We start from the raw sequence: 22,248 nt of genomic DNA, 5'->3' as shown, positions 1-22,248 counted from the left end.
CTTAGTGTTTTTGAGATTCATTTGTTCAGATATTTGAGTACTTATTTGTATCTTAGGCGCTAAGACGTGGTCTGGTGCTCATTGTATTAGCAGTGAGCAAAGGAGACCTTGTCCCTGACCTCTGGAACTTAAGTTTTAGTGGGAAACAGTTAACAGATAGGTTAAAGGCACAGCGGTCACGTGGTGATATGTCTGGGAGCAAAGTCAAGCTGGGAAGTGGGTGGGTCAGGTTGTTTGCAGATCAAAAGCAGGTCGGGATGGGCCTTCTGAGACTCGAACATGGGAGGTGACAGGAGCCATGTGGCTAAGGTGAGGGAAGGGGGAGGGGAGTGTCACAGGCAGAGGCCAGTGTGCTTGGGTGCTGCCGTGTTGGAGGGACGGTAGAGAGGCCAGCCTAGCTGGAGGGAGAGCCTGAGGGAGGGTGGCAGGAGTGAAGGTCAGAGAGGAAGGGGGGATGAGAGTCAGTCACACAGACTGTTGTTAGGATTTTGCCTTTTCCTCTGACTGGGATGGGGGGGTCATTGCAGTGTTTGGAGGAGAGGTATGATGTAAGATCCGATTTATGTTTTTAAAAAGGTCCCCCTGAAACTGTTACGAATGGGGCTCCCATGCTGCCCAGGATCCAGCAGGACAGTAATGGCAGCTTGGACTGAGTGGGCACCGGGCGGATGGTGGATGCATCTTGGAGGTAGAGCTGAGAGTTCCCGTTGTGGTGCAATGGTTAACAAATCTGACTAGGAACCGTGAGGTTGTGGGTTCGATCCCTGGCCTTGCTCAGTGGGTTAAGGATCTGGCGTTGCTGTGAGCTGTAGTGTAGGTCACAGATGCGGCTCAGATCCCGTGTGGCTGTGGCTGTGGCTGTGGTGTAGGCCGACGTCTACAGCGCCGATTAGACCCCTAGCCTGGGAACCTCCATGTGCCGGGGGAAGCAGCCCTAGAAAAGGCAAAAAAAAAAAAAAAAAAAGAAGGTAGAGCCAATGGGATTTGCTGACAGATCGGATATGGGTGTGAGAGTGGAGTGAAGGGTGATACCCACCAGGGATTTTTGCTTGTGATGGAAGATTGTGGGAGGGCCGCGTCAGCAAGGAAAATGCTGTCGGGCAGCCTCTGAAGTAGAGAACCCGGCGAGCCTTGCATCTTTGAAGGCAAGGAAATGTTGTCTTCAGGGCCCAGACTTGTCCTGTGGCTTTGGCAGCACACAGGTCATTGACGATCTTGACAAGAGCAGCCCCCACACGGCGGTGCAGGAAAAGCCTGGAAGGGAGGGTTCACAAGGGATTGAGAGAAAAGGACAGCAAATAGAGAACGCCCTTTCCTAGGCACTTGCCACGATGCTAAAGGGAGGTTTGGGACCCTGAGGAGGTTTTGTTAAGATGGCAGAAATTACAGCGTTATTGTAACACTGGCGGGAAATGAACTGTACGGAGTGAACAATTTGATAATGTGGGAGAGGGGACGCTTGATGGAGCCATTAAACGAATTTTCATCAAAGCATAGTTGACTTACAATGTTGGGTTGATACCAGGTGTACAACAAAGTGAATCAGCCATAGGCATATATATCCATTCTTTTTCGGATTCTGTCCTCATAGAGGCTATCACAGAGTGTTGGGTAGATTTCCCCGATTACCATTCCATTTAGTATGTAAGAGTGTGTCTGTGCTAGTCCCAGCCTCCCAGTCCATCCCCTTCCCTTTGGTAACCGTAAGTTTGGTTTTGAAATCTTATAATCTGTTTGTACCTTTTTTTTTTTAGATTCCACTTATTAGTGATCTCATAATATTTGTCTTTATCTTTCTGACTTCACTTATTATAATAATCTCTAGGTCCATCCATGTTGCTGCAAATGGCATTATTTTGTTCTTTTTTAAGGCCGAGTAATATTCCGTTGTGTATCTGTACCACGTCTTCCTCATCCACTCCTCTGTCAGTGGACATTTAGGTTGATTCCATGTCTTAGCTTTTCTACATGGTGCTGCAGTGAACATCGAGGTGCCTGTAACCTTTCGAATTACGGTTTTCTGGGGACATATGCCCAGGAGTGGGATTGCTGGATCGTATGGTGGTTCTGTATTTAGTTTTTTAAGTAACCTCCACACTGCTTCTCATGGGGGGTGCACCACCCTACATCTCCACCAGTGGAGCCGGAGGGTCTCTTCACAGCCTCTGTTGGAGCCACGTACTTGGGAAGTGACAGGGAATGGGCCCAATGGAGAGTGCCTGGGCTCTTCCCTGGTGAGAGGAGAAAGAGCACAGTAGGGGAGTTGTGCTGCTGGGGGCGGGGACGTTTTCTTCTTTTTTTTTTCCTCAGTGAAATGGGGAGAAGTTCTCAGTGGGAATGAGGGTGGGTGGGGGTGGGTGAGGTGTGGGAAGAGAGGAGAAGGTATGGAGTAGTCTATGGGAAAGTAAGAGTGTGAATGGATTAGCAGCGTGGACGGGCCTCCTGAGAGGAGTCGTCCTGAGTTGAAGGTGAAGAGCAGTTGTGTTCTTTCTCCTGGAAGCAGAGCACGCAGTGTTGCAGGTGTGAGTTTCCCAGACCAGAGAGCAGAAGCTGCAGAGCGGAAGGCCCAGGGAGCGACTGTAATGCTGCGGTGTGGACTCGAAGCTGGAGAGAAAGGGAAGGGAGGTCATGCAGATGAGTTTTGTCGACATTGATGGGTGTAGCTGTAGTTTTTTTTTTTTTCTTTTTCTTTCCATTTCTGTGTTCTATTTCAGACTGAATATACCTCATTTTATTCTCTGTCCTTTCATTTAGAGGCTTTGAACAAGTGCGAGAACATTCTCAAGGGTTCAGAGCCTGGGGGGAATTGGAGCTGCAGGGTAGCGGGCCCTGTATGGCTTTAATGGTGGTGGTGGTGCGAATCGTGTTCCAGAAGAGTCGACAGGTTTGCCTCCTCCCAGCACTGTTGTTCTACATCCTTGCCAGCTCTTGGCATTGTCACCGTTTTTGCTTTTAGGGCTGCACTCAGGGCATGTGGAGGTTCCTAGGCTAGGGGTCAGGTTGGAGCTGCAGCTGCTGGCCACAGCCACAGCCACACCAGATCTGAGCCGTTTGCGACCTACACCACAGCTCGTGGCAGTTCCATGTCCTCACGGGTACTGGTTGGGTTTGTTACCACTGAGCCACAACAGGAACTACTTGTCAGACTTTTTTTTGGTAAAATTTGCCAGTTTGGTGGGTGTGAACTTACATCTCATTTATAAAATAATAGCTTTATTGAGATATAATTCATATGTTAAAAACCGCCTCCGTTTTTTCCCTTTTTTGTGGCCACATCCGCAGCATATGGAAGTTCTCAGGCCAGGGATTGAATCTGAGCCACACCTGCCACCTATGCCACAGCCGTGGCAATGCTGGATCCTTAACCCACTGCTCCAGACTGGGGGTCGAACCTGCGACGACTCAGAGACAATGGCTGGGTCCTGGACCTGCTGCGCCACAGTGGGATCTCCTAAAATTCACCCACTGACAGTGTACAGTTGAATGGGTTTCAGTGTATTCGCAAAATTGTGTCATGATCACAGTCTAAATTTAGACCATTTCATCATTCTAGAAAGAAACCATGTATTCATTAGTAGTCGCTCTCCATTTCCACCTAACCCTTAGGCGACCGCGGATGGACTTGCTATGGGTATGCCTGTTTTGGACGTTGCATATACATGGAATCATACACTGTGTGGTCTTTTGTGACCAGCTTCTTTGATCTAGCACGTTTTCAAGGTGTGTCCATGGTGAAGCATGTGTTAGTGTCGGTACTTTGCTGCATTTGGTTGCCGAATAATGTTCCATCATATGGACACACCATGTGTTCTTTATCCGTTTTATCAGTTGATAGACATTTGGGATTCTCAGTTCATTGTGCCACAGCAGGAGCTCTTAGAAATTCTTATGTAATTATTTCTGTGACAAATATCTTTCCGCATTTTGTGACCTGTCTTTTTACTGTGTTTATGGGATTTTTAAAAAAAAGTGTTTATCAAAAGCATGGAATAAAAGGGCAAAGATGGATCTTAGTATCTCATTTTATCTTCTAGCCCTAATACTACCCAAGTAGAAGAGGAAATAGATTTTTGGTTTATAGAAGGTTTTCTTTTTTTCCTTTTGGGCCAGGGATTGAATCTGAGCCGCAGCTGTACCTACACCACAGCTGCAGCAATGCTGGATCCTTAACCCACTGGGCTGGGCCCGGGGTTGAACCAGCACCTCCGCAGAGACCAGCTGGATCATTAAACCCACTGCGCCACAGTGGGAACTCCCAGGAAGCTGTCTTCTTAAAAGTTTTACATTTTTTCCCCTACAAGTCTTGCATATTTTTCTGATTTATTATTTGATTGCTGTTTAAATGACTTTTTTTTTCCCCTCGTCTTTTTGGGGCTGCACCCGTGGCATGTGGAGGTTCCCAAGCTAGGGGTCGAATCGTAGCTGCAGCTGCCAGCCTACACCACAGCCACAGCAAGGACAGATCCTTAACTCACTGAGTGAGGCCAGGGATCGAACCTGAAACCTCCTGTTTCCTAGTCTGATTCGTTTCCACTGAGCCATGACAGGAACTCCTAAATGACTTTTTTTAAGTTGCGTTTCTTTTGCTGGTAGATGGAAATGCAGGTGACTTCATGTGCAGCTCCCATTGGGTGACTTCTCTCAAGTTAATGATGTGCTTGTGGACTCTTGGGGCTGTTCTGTAGATAATCTTCTCATCGTCGGACAAGGACAGTTCATTTCTCTGCGTTCCTTTTACTCTTTCCATGTTACTGCCCTGCTCCAGGCAGCCGTCCTTGGAGGGAGTGTAGATGGTGATGGCAGGCATCCTGCCGTGGTCCTGGTTTTAAAGCAGACGCTTGCTTTTGTCTTGCACCATTAAATGTGTGCATGGTTTTTTTTTTTTTTCTTTGACAGGTTGAGGAAGATTCCTTCAATCTTAGTTTGTGGAGAATTAAAAAAAAAAAATCACATGTAGGTATTGTATTGAACTTGAATGCACTTTCTGCATCTGTTGAGATGATAATACAGTTTTTCTCCTTTAATCTGGTAATGTGAAAAAATTGTTCTAAAAGCAATGTGAAGTAAACGTCCCATTTCTGGTTTAAATCCGGCTTGAAGATGTCATGACTTAATCTTTTAAAATAAAACCACAACTTTTTTTTTTTTTTGGTTGCTTTATTTTTGGTATGTATTTTTGGCATTTTTTTTTTTTGCTTGCTAATATCTTAGGATTTTTATATATATATATTCATTGGTAAGACTGGTTTCTGATTTTCCTTTTTTGCATCATCCTTGATGAGTTTTATCATCAAAGTTATTCTAGTCTAATAAAGTGAGCTGTTGTATTTCCTTCTTTTTCTTAGAGAGTTTATATGTAAAATTGGAATTATTTGTTCCTTCAGTGTTTGCTAAAACTTGCCTGTAAACCCATCAGGGCTTGGTGTTTTCTGTCTTCGATTTTATTTTACTTTATTTAATTAATTAATTTATTTTTTGGCCATGCCCGTGGCGTATAGAAGTTCCCAGGGCAGGGATGGAACTTGCTCCACAACTGTGACCCTAGATGCTGCAGTGACAACACTGAATCCTTAACCTTCTGTGCCAGAGGAGAACTCCTGTCTTAGGTTTTAAAATTGCTGATTTGTCCTACTGTATAGCACAGGGAACTATATCCAGTCTCTTGGGATAGAACATGATGGAAGGTAGTCTGAGAAAAAGAATGTGTGTGTGCATGTGTGTATATATATATATCACATATATGTGTGTGACTAAGTCACTTTGCCGTACAGCAGAAATTGGCACAGCATTGTAAATCAACTATAATAAAAATGATGATAAAGTGCTGATGTGGTTGCTTTCATATTTGTAGGGTCATTAAGAATATTTTTTCAAGTCACATTTGGTAATTTACTTCTAGGGCCATACCTGCGGCGTATGGCAGTTCCCAGGCTAGGGGTCAAATTGGAGCTGTAGCTGCTGGCCACACCACCCCAGATCTAAGCTGCATCCATGACCTACACCATAGCTCATGGAAATGCTGGATCCTTAACCCACTGAGGGAGGCCAGGGATCGAACCTGCATCCTAATCCATAATCCAATGAACCACAGTGGGAACTCCCTATAATTTACATTCTTCTAAAATTTGTCTGCATTTTCAGATACATTGGCAGAAAATTCAGATTTCTTATCTCTTGAATCTGCCTGATTTGTAATTAATTTTTTGGGGGGGGGTGTCTTTTTGCTATTTCTTTGGCCGCTCTCACAGCATATGGAGGTTCCCAGGCTAGGGGTCAAATCGGAGCTGTAGCCTCCGGCCTACGCCAGAGCCACAGCAACACGGGATCTGAGCTGCGTCTGCAATCTACACCATAGCTCCCAGCAACGCCAGATCCTTAACCCACTGAGCAAGGGCAGGGACCGAACCCCCAACCTCATGGTTCCTAGTTGGATTCGTTAACCACTGCGCCACGACAGGAACTCCTGGTTTGTAATTAATTTTTAGTCATTTTTAGTAATTAACTTCTTGAACAGGATGCTTAGGTCATTAATCATAAGCTTTTTTTTTTTTTTTTTTTTTTTTGCTTTTTAGGGCTGCACCTGCAGCATATGGAGGTTCTCAGGCTAGGGGTCAAATTGGAGCTACAGCTCGGAGGGACCCGAGCTGTGTCCGCGATCCACACCACAGCTCACGGCAACGCCAGATCCTTAACCTACTGACTGAGGCCAGGGATTGAACCCGCAACCTCATGGTTCCTAGTCAGATTCGTTTCCACTGAGACATGATGGGAACTCCAGTTTTTTTCCCCCCTCTTTTTAGCAGCACAATTTTAAGCTTTTTAATATACATAAGATATGCATGTATATGTAAATAAAGTACTAATTAACTCTTTAAACAGCACTGTAGCTACATCTCAGGAGCTTGGCTATGCAGAATTTTTATCTTTCAGTTCTGAATATATTCATATTTTCATTTTGATTTTTTTCCTTTGATTTAGAAGTTTAGAAAGTATGTTGAAAAATCTTGGTGTATCTGTCTCCTAATCTTTGTTAGTGATTGTTAACATATGTCCTGCTAATAAAATGTGGTCCACTGTGTTTTTGAACCTTTGAAATTTGTTGAGGCTGTTTTAATGGTGGCTCCTTTGTGGCAGATTTTTTCCATGTGTGTTTTTAATTTTACAATAAGTTTTTCCCATTTCTTTTAGATGAAACACCTTAATTGAATTCACATTTAAACTAGAGTCTTAACTAGTATAATCTGCCTGTTTTATCAGTTACAGAAAGGGTTATTGTTAAAATCCCATTATGATAGAAGATTTATCAAATTAATGTAGTTCTCTCAGTTTTACTTTTTGCCTACAAGTTTAGAATTGTTAAGTTCCCAGCGACTAGCACAATTTGTCATTCCTTTTCCGGGGGGGCAGGGCCCACACTGGTGGCCACTGAAAGTTCCCAGGCCAGGGATCAAACCCAAGTCACTGTAGTGACAATGCCAGATCCTTAACCCACTAGGCCGCCTGAGAACTCCCTCAAATACTGTCATCCTTTTTTTTTTCTTTTCTCTTTTTCTTTTTCCCCTTTCTTTTCGGCCTCCCGGGGGCAAGTGGAGTTCCCGGGCCAGGGGTCAGATCTGAGCCACAGTTGTGGTCTATGCTGCAGCAGCACTGGATCCTTTAACCCACTGTGCTTGGCTGGGGATTGAACCTGCATCCTGGTGCTGCAGAGATGCCACCAATCCTCTTATGCCACAGTGGGAGTTCCAGTACTGTCTGTCTTGAGGGGCAGTTTTGCCTAATATCCAGTTGGGGGGGTGATTATATTCCCTGAGCACTTTGCTGTCTTTCCATTGTTGCTGTTGAGATTAATTAGAAGTTAGCTGTCAGTTGTTCCTTATCCAGGAATTTGAGGTGTTCTCATGTCGGCCAGTCCAGCAGACATGTTTAGTCTTTTTTTTTTTTTTTGGATTGCTGGTCTTGTCTTTTATATTGGATTGCTCTTTTGGTGTCTTGCAACTTCTGAATAATCAAGTACCAGATATTGTTTGTATATGTGTCAATCTGTGTTTTAAAAACTTTACAAATTACAGATGATAGAGGATGTTCATTTTGTTGAGAGCTGGCAAATGTGATTTTTCCCTGTCCTTTAATGAGGAGTGTTCCTGTGTCAGTAAGGAATTTCTTAGAGATTTTTTTTTAACTGCTTCACGTGGTAGCTCTTTTTATATCCAGAAATGGGAAAGATTTCAAGGATAATTATCTTTTTAAAATGGGATCATTTGATTGCTAGAAAACATTTAGTGAACCTTAAATGTGATTCTAGGCAAGTAACACCAAAAACAATCTGGAAAAGGGATGTGGGTCAAATTAGAATATCAGTCCAGTCTGCCTACGGAAAAGCTTAAGAGTGGAGTTCAGCCTCTCCTTAGGGAGAGGGGGGATGGTTTTTATACTTACATCTTTATTCTAAAAGCCTTTCTTTACTCTGACTAATGAGTGAAAAGAGGCAATCGGAAACGGAGAGGCATGGAGGGACGTAATGGCATCGGCTGGGCTAGGCTGGAACTCGTGTTGTGACACCTTGGTTAGCGGACCTTGTAAATGGGGCAGGGTTAGGGCTTTGCTGCCAGCGGTGCTGAGCCCAGGAGCAAAGCGTTAAAGAACTACGTCTCGTCCTATCCCAGTAGTCTTCAGTGAGGCCAAGGAGTTTGAAATGCATAAGCATCATAACTATTGTTTTCATCAAACTTCAAGAAATAAAGGTTGGCACTCTCTCAGGCAGTGAAGAAAGAATGAGAAAGGACTGTGGGGGGCACGGAGTAGAGAGAGAGCTGGCTTAGCAGAGTTGTTGTGAGTATTAAACATTCCCGGGCATGTTTGTGTTTCTCCTCAGAAAGAAGTAGATTCCGTCCCTGCTGTGCACCGTATTATCAGGCCTCAAGTTTTCTGGTTTTTGGCGTCAGTTAGCATTGAATTGCCTCTTGGTTGGTGTAAACCCTCGGCAGCTGCCTGTACTCACCTACCTGCCTTACCTGGTAGATGTAATTGTGTCTCTTCCTATTTTGTTTGCCCAGTGCCTGCTGTTACAGTTGTCACTTGTGCTTGATTCATTACTTGCATTATTTTAATTCTTTTTACCTAGAGATAAGGGTAGGATGTTCATCTTTTATTTTTTTGCCTTTTTTTTTTTTTTTTTTTTTTTTTAAGGGCCGTACCTGTGGCATATGGAGGGTCCCAGGCTAGGGGTTAAATCAGAGCTACAGCTGCCGGCCTATAGCACAGCCACAGCAACTCAGAATCTGAGCCATGTCTGCGACCTACACCACAGCTCATGGCAATGCTGGATCCTTAACCTACTGAGCAAGGCCAGGGATCAAACCTGTGTCCTCATTGATACTAGTCAGATTTGTTTCCGCTGAGCCACGATGGGAACTCCAGTCCCCCCCCCCCTTTTTAGTGGCACACCTGCAGCATATGGAGGTTCCCACTCTAGGGGTTGAATTGGAGCTGTAGCTGCCATGCTATGCCACAGCCACGGCAACGCAGGATCCGAGTTGCAGCTTCGACCTATGCTGCAGCTTGTGGCAATGCCATACCCATAGAGCGAGGCCAGGGATGGAACTTTCGTCCTCAGGGATACTGTTAGGGTTCTTAACCCACTGAGCCACAGTGGGAACTCCCTTACTGGCCTTAGTTTTGAAATCTTTTTTTCTCCTTTCTTCTTATTTGGCTGCCCTGGGGCATATGGAGTTCCAGGGCCAGGGATCAAATCTGAGCTGAAGTTGCAGCCTGTGCCTCAGCTGCAGCAATGCTGGATCCTTTAAATTCACACTGCTGGGCTAGGGGTCGAACCTGTATCCTGGAGCTGTAGAAACACTGCATTGTCTTTTGCTAAGCCAAAGGTTTTACTTTTAATGACATCTGACTTATCAATTATTTCTCTCATGAATCATGCTTTTGGTGCTGTATCTAAAAAGTCCAGAGTTAGTGTGGATTGCTTTAACATAATACCATGGAGTGAGTGGCTTATAAAAACAGAAATGTATTTTATTGTCACAGTTTTGGAGGCTAGAAATTTGAGATCAGAGTGCCAGTATGGTCCGGGTCTAGTGGGGGCCCTCTTCAGAGTTGCAGGCAGCCATCCTCTCATTGCACCCTCACATGGCAGAGAGTGGGCAGGGAATCTCTCCAGCCCCTTTTCTTTCCTTTTTTTATGGCTGCACCTGCAGCACATGGAAGCTCCAGTGTAGGGGTCCAGTCAAAGCTGCAGCTGCAGCTGGCCTGCCCCACACAGCAGCACAGATCTGAGCCACATCTGCACCCCACACTGCAGCTTGTGGCAGCTCCAGGTCCTTAACCCACTCGCTGAGTGAGGCCAGGGGGCGAACCTGCATCATCATGGACACTGTATGGGGTTCTTGACCTGCTGGGCCACAGCAGGAGCGCCTGGGGTCCCTTTTGTAATGGCACTGGTCCCCTTCATGAGGTCCCACCCTCATGACCTAATGCTCTCCCAAAGGCCCCACTGCCCAGTACCGTCATCCTGAGAGGTAAGATTTCCACATACACATTTTGAAGGGACAGAAACATCCAGTCCCCGGCACAAGGGTATTTAGGTTTTCGCTTATGTCATCTTCTAGAAGGCTTGTGGGTTTGTATTTTACTTTAGGTATCTGTGATCTGTTTTGAGTTAATTATTAAGAGTGTAAGATCTGTGTATAGATTCAGTTTTTTTTTTTTTGCATTTGATGTCCAGTTGTTCCAGTACCATTTGTTAGAAGGACTTCTCCGCTTCAGTGTACTGCCTTAGCTCTGTTGTCAGAGGCCAGTTGATTGTGTTTGTACGGGTCTGTTGGGGGCTTTCTGTTCTCTTCCATTGATCTGTTTGTCTTTTCTCTCATCAGTACCAGTAAGTGGAATGATGCCCATCCTCTGACTTTGTTCTTTTCCTTTAATATTGAGTTGGCTATTTTGGGTCCTTTATCTCTCCATATACTTTACAAACTTTAGAATCACTTTATCAATAGCCACGAAATAACTTCCTAGAGTTTTGACTGGGATTTATCATATTTTGTCTCTTTTTTTTTGGCTGTGCCCGTGGCTTGTGGAAGTTCCCTGGCTAGGGATCAAACCCATGCCACAGCAGCCACCTGAGCCGCTGCGTGACAGTGTTGGGTCCTTAACCCACTGCACCACAAGGGAACTTCCTTGATTGGGATTTAATTAGAATTGTTCCTGATCTTAGTGGGAAAACTTTGAGTCTCTCATCCTTGAGTATGATTGCTGTAGGGTTTTTGTAGATGTTATCAGGTTGAGGAAATGCCCCTCTATTTTAAGTTTGCTGATTAATTTTTATCATGAATGGGTGCTGGATTATCATTATTATTTTATTTATTTATTTATTTATTTAGGGCTGCACTTGGGGCACGTGGAGTTTCCCAGGCTAGGGATTGAGTCGGAGCTGTAGCCACTGGCCTACACCAGAGCCACAGCAACGCCGGATCTGAGCTGTATCTGCAACCGACACCACAGGTCACGGCAACGCTGGATCCTTAACCCACTGAGTGAGGCCAGGGATCAAACCTGCAACCTTATGGTTCCTAGTCGGATTCGTTTGTGCTGCAGCATGACGCGAACTCCAGGTGCTGGGATTTATCAGAAGCTTCTCCTGCATGGATCAATATGATTTTTCTTTAGTCCGTTGAAGGCATAAGCATCCCATTAATTGACTTTTGAACGTCAGACCAGCCTTGCATACCCGGGGTAAATCCCATTTGGTTTGTAATTCTTTTTATACCTGTTGGATTCAATTGGCTAATATATTCTTGAGGAATTTTGCGTCTGTTTTTATGGGAGGTATTGACCTTTAGTTTTCTCGTAAAGCTTGTCTCAGAATGAGTTAGGCAGTAACCCTTCTCCCTCTTGATAGAGATTATAGAGATTGTTAGAGTTTTTTCTTTCCTGTTTGGTAGAATTCACCCATTTGAGCATGGTGCTTGCTTTCTTTCTTTTTTTTTTTTTTGTCTTTTTGCCATTTCTTGGGCCGCTCCCATGGCATATGGAGGTTCCCAGGCTAGGGGTCTAATCAGAGCTGTAGCTGCCAGCCTATGCCACAGCCACAGCAACTCGGGATCCGAGCCGCGTCTGCAACCTACACCACAGCTCACAGCAACCCATGAGGTTGTGGGTTCGGAGCAAGGGCAGGGACCGAACCCACAACCTCATGGTTCCTAGTTGGATTTGTTAACCACTGCGCCGCGACGGGAACTCCAGCATGGTGCTTTCTGATGTAGAAGATTATTAATGATCAATTCAATTTATTTAATAGTTAATAGGCCTGTTAAAAAAGCATTTTTGGGGGCGTGCTGCGCCAGTGGCATGAGTAGTCTAGTAGTTCCTGGGCCAGGGATCAAACCCATACCATAGCAGTGGCAATGCTGAATCCTTAGCATTTTATTGACCCCCCCCCCCCCAATAAGAATCAGCTTTTGGGAGTTCCCTGGTGGCTCAGCAGGCTAAGGACCTGACATTGCCACTGCTGTGGCTCTGATTGCTAGTGTGGCTTGAGTTTGATCCCTGGCCTGGGAACTTCCACATGCTACAATTGTGGCCATAAAAAAGAAACAGCTTTTGGTTTTGTCTTTTTCTTTCATTCTTTCTTTTTTGATTTTTAGGGCCTCACCCACGGCATATGGAAGTTCCTAGGCTAGGGGTCCAATTGGAGCTGCAGCCCCTGGCCTGTGCCACAGCATCACGGGATCCGAACCAGGTCTGCGACCTATACCACGTCTCACAGCAACGCCGGCTCCTTAACCCACTGAACAAGGCCAGGGATCAAGCCCGCAACCTCATGGTTCCTAGTCGGATTCATTTCTGCTGTGCCATGATGGGAACTCCAAGTTTTGTCTTTTTCTTTTGCTGTGCCTGTGACATGCAGAAGTTCCCAGGCTGGAGACAGAACCTAAACCATAGCAGTGACGATGCTGGATCCTTAACCTGCTGAGCCACCAGGAAATTCCATAATTTCTTTCCTACGTTCATTTTTATCATTTCAGTTTTCTGCTTAGTTTGGAATTTGTTCTTCTTTATCTAGTTTTCTTAGGTGAAAGTTTATTGATTTTATTTATTTTATTTTTTTGGTCTTTTTTTTTTTTGCCATTTCTTGGGCCGTTTCCGCGGCATATGGAGGTTCCCAGGCTAGGGGGTCTAATCGGAGCTGTAGCTGCCAGCCTACGCCAGAGCCACAGCAACGCAGGATCCGAGCCGAGTCTGCAGTCTACACCACAGCTCACGGCAACGCTGGATCGTTAACCCACTGAGCGAGGCCAGGGATCGAACCCGAAACCTCATGGTTCCTAGTCGGATGCGTCAACCACTGCGCCACGACAGGAACTCCAGTTTATTGATTTTAGATCTTTCTTTTCTAATATATGCTTTCAATACTATACCTTTTTCTCTAAGTACTGTTTTTGCTGTATCCCCTAAATTTCAGTAAGTTGTAATTTCATTTTGTCCAAACATTTAAAAAATTCTCTCTTTTTTTCTTCTTTGAGTCATGTGTTATTTAGAAGTGTGATGTTTAATTTTGCAGTACTTAGGGTTTTTCTTTCTTTCTTTCTTTCTTTTTTTTTTTGTCTTTTTGCTATTTCTTGGGCTGTTCCCGCAGCATATGGAGGTTCCCAGGCTAGGGGTCTAATCGGAGCTGTAGTCTCCGGCCTACGCCAGAGCCATAGCAACGCGGGATCCGAGCCGCATCTGCAACCTACACCACAGCTCGCGGCAACGCCGGATCGTTAACCCACTGATCAAGGGCAGGGACCAAACCCGCAACCTCATGGTTCCTAGTTGGATTCGTTAACCACTGCGCGCCACCACGGGAACTCCTACTTAGGGGTTTTCTAGCTGTCTTTCTGTTACTAATTTCTACTTTAATTGCATTGTGGTTTAAGGGCAGACATTGGATGATTTCTGTTCTTTTAAATTTGTTAAGGTGCGTTTCGTAGAATGTGGCCTATCTTGGTGAACGTTCTACATGAGTTTGAGAAGAATGTGTGATAGGCTGTTGTTGGGCGAAGTAGTCCAGGCATGTCGATTACATAGCATTGATTGATGGCCCTGTTGAGTTCCGTTGTGTCTTCACTGATTTTCTGCCTGCTGGATTTGTCCATTTTGTATAGAGGAGGATTGAAGACCTGAGTTATTGTAGTGAATTCATCTATTTCTCCTTGCTGTTTTATCCAGTTTTGACTCATGAATTGTAATGCTGTTGTGAGATGCATAATATTAAGGATTGTTAGGTCTTTTTGGAGTATTGACAACCCCCCCTTTCCCTTTGTAATAACTTTTTTTTCCTTTTTTTAGTTTTTAGGGCTGCACCCGCAGCATATGGAAGTTCCCAGGCTCAGGGTCAAATCAGGGCTACAGTTGCCAGTCTACACCACAGCCATAGCAATGTGGGATCCGAGCCACATCCACGACCTACACCACAGCTCGTGGCAATGCTGGATCCTTAACCCCCTGAGCAAGGCCACGGATGGAACCCGCATCCTTGTGGGTACTAATCAGGTTCATTACTGCTGAGCCACAAAGGCAATTCCGCTCCCACTTTGTTTTATTAGTGTTAGTAAGTGTAATTCCATCCTTTACTTTTTTTATTATTATTAGAGTATAGTTGACTTACAATGTTGAGCCAACTTCTGCTGTATGTCCCTTTGCTATTAACCTATATGTGTCCCTGTGTTTAAAGTGGGTTTCTTGTAGGAAGTATATGATATGCCTGTGTGTAGGTTTTTGTTCTTGTTTTTGTTTCGCATTTATCCAGCTTGGTGTTCTTTGAGCTTTCTGGATCTGTGGTTTGGTACATGACATTTTGGAGAACATTCTCAGTCATTATTTCTTCAAATGCTTTTTCTTTTTTTCCCCGTTTCCTTCTGGCATTCCTATTGCATATACGTTATGCCTTTGGTAGTTGCCCCATAGTTCTTGATATTCTGCTCCCTGCCCCTGCTCCCCCCACCCCAGTTTTTTTTCTCTTTGTGTTTCCACTTTGGAAGTTCGTAGGGTCTCATCTTCATGCTCAGTTTCTTTCCTCAGCTGTGTCCAGTCTGCCAATGAGCTTATCGAAGGCAGTCTTCAGTCTTTCTTTCTTTCTTTTGAATTTAATTTTATTGGAGTTTAGCTGACTTACACTGTTGTATTGGAAGGTATTCTTCATTTCCATTACAGTGTTTCGGTCTCTAGCATTTTTTTCTTTTTGCTTCCTAGGATTTTTATCTTTTTACATTATTCGTCTGTTACTGCATGAAGTCAGCCTTTTTTGTTAAAGCTTTTAGCTTGTTCATCATGATTCAGAAAATTCCTGGTCTGATAATTCCAACATTTCTGACATACGTGACTGATGCTGGTGCTTGTTCAGTTCTTCACTTTAGTAATCTGTTTTTGAAAGACAGACGTAGTCACTGGTCAAAGGAGCTGTGAAGAATAGGCCTTTAGAGCTGCAGTGGTGATGTGGGGGAGTGCTCTGTGGTCCTGTGACACGGTCTCCGTCTCTGGGTGAGCCCGCACCCCTGAACTGTGACCTTTACCAGTGCTTCTCTGCTTTGTTCCTTTCGTAGGTGGGACAGGATGGCTAGAGTGGCCTGGAGTTGTGTACTTCCCTTCCTCATGCGGAAGGTTAGAGGGGCTGGAGTTGGATATTTCCCTTCCTCCAGGTAGGTTAGGTTCTGGTAAAACCCCAGCGGGTTAGGTTTTGGTAAAATAGGTGGTTTTTTGTTTTTTCTTTCTTTTTTTTCTTTTTTGGCCGCCCCATGGCATATGGAGTTCCCAGGCTGGGGATCTGATCCGAGCCACAGTTGCAGCCTATGGCGCAGCCGTGGCAACACTGGATCCTTAACCCACTGAGATACTGTGCTGGGTGGGGGATTGAACCTGCATCCCAGAGCTCCAGAGATACCACTGATCCTGTTATGCCGCAGCAGGAACTCCAAAATAGTATTTTTGAAGGCCAGCTTTGTTAAGAACAGAATGTCCAGGTATATTTCAGAAATGTTCCTTTTCCCTCCCAGAAACAAGAGAGGAGGGGAGAAGTCTCTCCACTTACTACTGAAGGACACTTGTGTAGCTTCCACGTACTGGCAGTTATGGATGAAGCTGCTGTAAACCTCTGTGTGCAGGTTTTTGTGTGGACATAAGTTTTCAACTCCTTTGGGTAAATACCAGCAACATTGTTGGGTTGTATGGTAAGGATTGTAGGGTAGTTTTGTAAGAAACTGCTAAGCTGTCTTCCAGCTGCCTCTGGCTGTTTGCGCTTCCAGCAGGAAATGAGAGTTCCTGCTGCCCCACATCCTCACCAGCATTTGGTGTCAGTGTTTTGGACTTTGGTCGTTCTTCTGGTGTGTAGTGGTATCACGTGGTTTTAATTTGCATTTCTCTGACGACATGATGATGTGGAGCAGTTTTCATATGATCACGTCATTTTTAATCACTGTATTTCATGAGGTAGACCAAAGCACCTTGGTGCAGATACAGCCATTATTATTTCAATTCCATACATTTGTGGATGGCCTGGAATGTTTATCCTGTGGTGGTCCCCGCAGTGTGCTGTGACTTCTGTATTTAGACATTTCTCTTTTTTCTGTTATAAACTCTTGGGTCAGTGTCATGTATGAGACTTTCGGCTTAGGATAAACACCTTAGGATGCACTCACTAGAGCAGAGTGAGCCAAAGAATGTATAGATTTTAACATCCTTTCATATCCATGACCAGAGAAATCACCCAGTTTATACTTCTGTCAGCAGTTCCGGCCAGTTTTATATTAATACATATTTAAAATCTTTTTTTATCAAGGGAGAGTTTTAACACAGAGACATAGAATAATGTAATGACCCCTCTGGTACTCAGCTCCAACAGTCATACACCAAGGCCAGTCCTGTCCTACTTGCTCCTTCAGTGCCCACTTCTCTCCTGTGTTGTCACAAAATAGTAGCTCCACTGAACTGAGATAGAAATGCAGAAAAGTACGCATGTCATGAATGGGTTTTCACAGTCTGACACTCCCTGGCTAGTCAGTGCCCCAGGTATCGCCTTTGTCTGCTTTCAGTCACACGCACTTTGCCTGCGGCAACCAGAAGCGTGATGTCTGACTGCCTGGACTGTTTCTGCCCAGTTTTGTTTTCCTTTGACATGTAGAATCTTATGGTATGTTCACTTGGGTCTAGTTTTTCTCTTGGCATTGTGTTTGAGAGTATCCACGTGCTTGCAGTTGTTAATTCTTTATTTTTGTTGTATATGAAAATTTAATGTATGAAAATATTTATTCTGTTATTGCTGGACGTTTGGATAGTGCCCCTTTGGGGGCCATTACAAATAGTGCTGCTCTGAGCATTCAGAGTTTGTGTCTTTTGAGGCGGGAGGGTCCAGATGGCAGAGGAGTAAGACGTGGCGTTCACCTTCTCCCACAAAAACATTGGAAAAAACCCATCTGCATGTAGAGTGATGTGCACAGAACATCTACTGAACGCTGGCAGAAGACCAAAGTTTGTGCCTTTCGGTGAACATATGTTTGCCTTTCTGTCGAGGATAAACCTGGAAGTGAAATTGCTAGGTCACCGGGGTGCATGTATTCAGTTTTGGAAAACTGTGGCTGTACCTACTAAAGTGGGGTCATTTAGTTATCCTCTCCCCGCCCCCGCCCCCTTTTTGATTGCACCCATGGCATGTGGAAGTTCCCAGGCTGGGGATCACACCTGAGCTACAGCAACGACTAGAGCTGCAGCAGTGCTGGCTCCTTAACCTGCTGAGCCACAAGGTAACTCCTGGTTATCCTTTTTTAATGAGTAATATTTGAGTCTCTTGTTCTTTCTTCTGTTGCATTATCTGTTCTTACTGTATTAGCTCTTTGTTGCTATATAATAATAATTATCCCCAAACATAGTGGCTTATGACAACAGTAAACATTATCTCACAGTTTTTGTGGGTTAAGAACTTGGGAGCAGCTTGGCTGGGCCATTCTGGCTTGGGTGTCACCAGCCTTCTGAAGACTTGACTGCAGCTGAGGGCCCTTCCCAAGCGGCTGGCTCACAGGCCTGGCAGGTTAGTCCTGGCTGTTCCTTTTCTGGTCGGCCTTCGTCAGAGTGTCCTGTCCTTGGGACGGGGTGACTGACTTTCCCCAGCACAGAGATTTGAGAGAAAGAACACCAAGTGGAAACTGTCACACACACCCCCCCTTTTGGGCTGCCCCATGGCAGATGGAGTTCCCAGGCTAGGGATCAGATCCGAACCACAATTGGGACCTACTACGAAAGAGCTGTGGCAACCCCAGGCCCTTAACCCACTCTGCCAGGCTGGGGATTGAACCTGTGGCCTGGCGCTACGGAGAGACTGCCGATCCTGTTGCGCCACAGCGGGATCTCTGAAGCTATCATTTTTATGACACAGCCTCAAAAGTCTCGGGGTGTTTAATTTTGCCGTGGTCTGTTAGAAGAGAGTCACTTAAATCAGCCCAGCTTGGGGAGTTAAGTTTTTTGAAACGAATGTCAAAGAATTTGTGGACATTCTTTCTTTTTCAGCTGTGCCCACAGAATGTGAGAGTTATGGGGCCAGGGACTGAATCCAAGCCAGAGCTCCGACCTGCACCACAGCTGCAGCCATGCAGGATCCTTAACCCGCTGTGCAGGGCTGGGGATTGAACTGCTTCCCCCACCCAGTGACAGGCTGCATCATTAACTCACTGTGCCACAGCAGGAACTCCAAAGTTGTTAGATATATTTTCTTTTTTTTTGTCTTTTTAGGCCCATACCTGCAAAATATGGAAGCTCTCAGGCTAGGGGTCAAATAGGAGCTGCAGCTGCTGGCTTACACCACAGCCACAGCAGTGCGGGATCTGAGCCGCTTCTGTGACCTACACCACAGCTCATGGCAACACCGGATCCTTAGCCCACTGAGGGAGGCCAGGGATGGAACCTGAGTCCTCACGGATACTAGTCAGGTTCATTACCGCTGAGCCACAGTGGGAATTCCATATATTTAAAAAAATTTTTTTTTCCCATTTTTTAGAGTTTTATTTTTGTGTAGATGGTTTACAGTGTTGCGATAGTCTCTGCTGTGCAGCAGAGGGATTCAGTCATGCCTGTACCACATCCGTTCTTTTGCAGGTTCTTTTCCCAGGTAGGTTATCACAGAGTACTGGGCAGAGTTTCCCTGTTGGCCAGTCGTTCCGTTCCGTGCACCCCAGGTACCTGCTAATCCCAAGCCCTTAGCGTGGATGTATTTGCAAACGCGACACATTGGTAGGGTTTCTTTCCTACCAGGATTTCATTCTGGATGAGAATCTTTGGGAGACAGAAGCATCATGAATATCTTTGCTTACTCCATGGGCCGTCATTAGTCTTTTGAGGAAGAGGAGTTAGTGTAATTCACTGGATTAGTTTCTCCTTCATCCCTAGCCCTTTCTCATTACTTTGAAGAAAATCCAAAAACAGTCATTTTGCTTCTTCTGTATGTCAGTATAGATCTTTCAAAGATAAAACCTTTTTTTTTTTTTTGGTTTTAACCATAACATAATCACAAAACTGTAATAATCTAACAAACCCTACCACACAGTACTTGTTTAATATTATCCAATACCTGATTGGAGGTGAATATCCATTTGTCTCAATACAATTTTTATGTACTATTTTTTTCTATTTTGGCAAATCAGGCTCCAAATAAGTGTAACAATTCAGACAATCTACAGATTCCCCAGTCATCACTCTTCCACAACCCCTTTGCCATCTGTTTGTCAAAGACCTGGAATTTTTGTTTTGTGGTATCCCCACTGTCCTCTGTTGTGTACACAGCTAAGTTTCTTCTTTGGGCCGGGAACTCTCTTGCCATCTCACTGGTGTTTCTTCTTTGGTTGTGATCTGTCTCTGGAGGTTGAATGTGGACCCAAATTGAAATTTTTAAAAAGGAAAAAAAAAAGCCTCTAAACACAGTTGAGATTCAAATGTATAAAACCAATTAAGGCCACCTCTACGCTTTAAACACAGGTGCCCAGCTGTTAGTAAACATTTTTCCTTGTATATCTCGCAAGCACATTAAATTTATTATCTCCTAGATCAGACTCCTCCTGTCAAACACCAACCACCAACCACACCTTTTCCTCAGCAAGTCCTCCCTGTGCCGGAAAAGGCACGTCCCAGCTGTAAAAGACGAAGGTCACTGCAGAGGCATAGGTTCAGTTCCCAGCCCAGTGCATTGGTTTAAAGGATCTAGAGTTGCTCTAACTCCGGGTCAGTCCCTGGCCCAGAAACTTCCGCATGCCATGGGTGCGGCCACAAAATAAATTAAAAAAAAAAAAAAAAAAAAAAAAAAAGATTTTTGCCAACTCCACCTTCTGAGTATATCCCATTCTCTGTCTTCTTCCGCCACTACTTTTGGACAGAAACAGCTTCCTAATTCATCTCTCTGCACCACCTCTGGTCCCTTTAAGCCGCTGTTTACTTGGGTTCCTAGGCAGTGTATCCTGCTGCTCCCTCTGAGTGATGACAGTGATGAGATTTCTGATCTCTGCGGTCCACTACAGTAGCCACATGAGGCTTCTGAGCACATGGAATGTAGCTAGTTTGAAATGAGAAGTATGTATGTATATAAAACATACGCTTGACTTCAAAGAATAGTACAAAAAAAAGAAGTGACGTTTTATATGACGTTAACATGACATATTTTGGATTACTGGGTTAAATAAAACACACTAAAATTAATCTTACCTATTTCCTTTTCATGAGGCCACTGGAAAAATTAAGATTACATATGCAGCTTGCACCGTTCCCTCCACTGAGACACTGTCCTGATTCACTGAGGCCACCAGCACCATGTCAGCATTTTTTGGGCCATGTCCTCGACATGTGGAAGTTCCCGGGCTAAGGATCAAACCTCATGCGGTGGCAATGCCAGTTCCTTAACCCACTGTGTGACAAGGTGACTCCCCCACGTCGTCGTCTTTTTTTTTTTTTGTCTTTTTAGGGCTGCGCCTATGGAGGTTATAGGTGGAGGTTCCCAGGCTAGGGGTCCAGTTGGAGCTGTGGCCACTGGCCTATACCACAGCCACACCAGATCCAAGCCCTGTCTGTGACCCACGCCACAGTTCACGGCAATGCCAGATCCTTAGCCCACTGATCAAGGCCCACTGATCAAGGCCAGGGATCGAACCTGCATCCTCACGGAGACTAGTCAGCTTCACTTCTGTTGAGCCACAGTGGGAACTTCTATGTCATCTTTTTTTTAACCACATGTGACCAAAGCACAGAAAGTACCAGACCTGATACTGGCCAAGCACCTAGTATTTGCTGAATGAATTACAGCCAGCAATAAGTATCCTTCATGTATACTCACTCAAAAAACACTTTACTTCTTACTTGAAGTCGAACCACGCTTTTAAGGTGCAACTGGTATTAAAACTTTCTAAGTTTAAACTTTAGGTATACATGAATTTAATTTGCCTGCTTCTCGGAGTTCCTGATGTGGCCCAGCGGTTAACAAATCTGACTAGCATCCATGAAGACGTAGGTTCGATTCCTGTCCTTGCTCAGTGGGTTAAGGATCCGGCATTGCAATGAGCTGTGGTGTAGGTTGAAGACGCACCTTGGATCCTGCATTGCTGTGGCTCTGGCATAGGCTGGCAGCAGTAGCTCCAATTAGACCCCTAGCCTGGGAACCTCCATGTGCCACACCTGCGGTCCTAAAAAGAATAAAGTTTCTACTAGAAGGGAAAGACAGAAACTAGGGAAAACAGGAAGTTCAAGGTGGCCTCAAGAGATTTTTGTCATCAACCCTTAAACATTGGTCATCACAGCTCAAAACATCAGTCGCAAGAGAAGGAAAGCTAGTGGGCATATAAAGGAGAGAAAACCCGCTTTACACATGTTGTGGGTTATATACCACAGAAGAGATGGGTGGCCTGTCTTCCAAGCTTTGAATGGACTCGCCCCAGTTTTCCGTTATTGCACCTAAAAATAACCATGGCTCCTGTCGTGAGAGCATCAGGTTTTACTTGGTTTGGGTCCTTGGCAGAGTAAGCATGTGTGTGGTGTTGTGTGAGCCCCCGGGATGCAGCAGTGGTGATTATGCATAGCTGTCCGCGGTCCGAGGAGGCATCCCTCTTGGTCAGTTTTCTGTGAAGGAAGGGACTGCACAGACCTTTGTGGTCTCCGTGTTCCTCTGCCACCTACGTTAAGTAACCGGGTGTGCCTGACCTGTCCGTAGTCTGGCTTTCTGCGGAGAAGGGAGCA

General features: G+C 44.9%; 1 protein-coding gene across 24 annotated transcripts in view; it reads left to right on the top strand.

Annotated features, from left to right (window-relative positions):
• Nucleotides 1-22,248, top strand: part of PPP6R3 (protein phosphatase 6 regulatory subunit 3) — a 128,752-nt gene that overhangs the window by 9,796 nt on the left and 96,708 nt on the right. The window contains exon 2 of one of the 24 annotated variants that reach the window (XM_021082694.1): nucleotides 15,594-15,689. The exons of 22 other annotated variants lie outside the window; for them this stretch is intronic. The gene's annotated coding sequence lies outside the window, so the exon portion shown is untranslated. Of the gene's footprint in view, nucleotides 1-15,593; nucleotides 15,690-22,248 lie in introns of those variants that run through there. One more of the 24 variants, XM_021082709.1, reaches the window with a different exon arrangement.

This window comes from Sus scrofa, chromosome 2 (assembly GCF_000003025.6).
Source record: "Sus scrofa isolate TJ Tabasco breed Duroc chromosome 2, Sscrofa11.1, whole genome shotgun sequence".
NCBI classification, from domain to species: domain Eukaryota; kingdom Metazoa; phylum Chordata; class Mammalia; order Artiodactyla; family Suidae; genus Sus; species Sus scrofa.
Note: the sequence above shows the minus strand (reverse complement) of the source record. Positions and strands in the feature narration are given on the sequence as shown.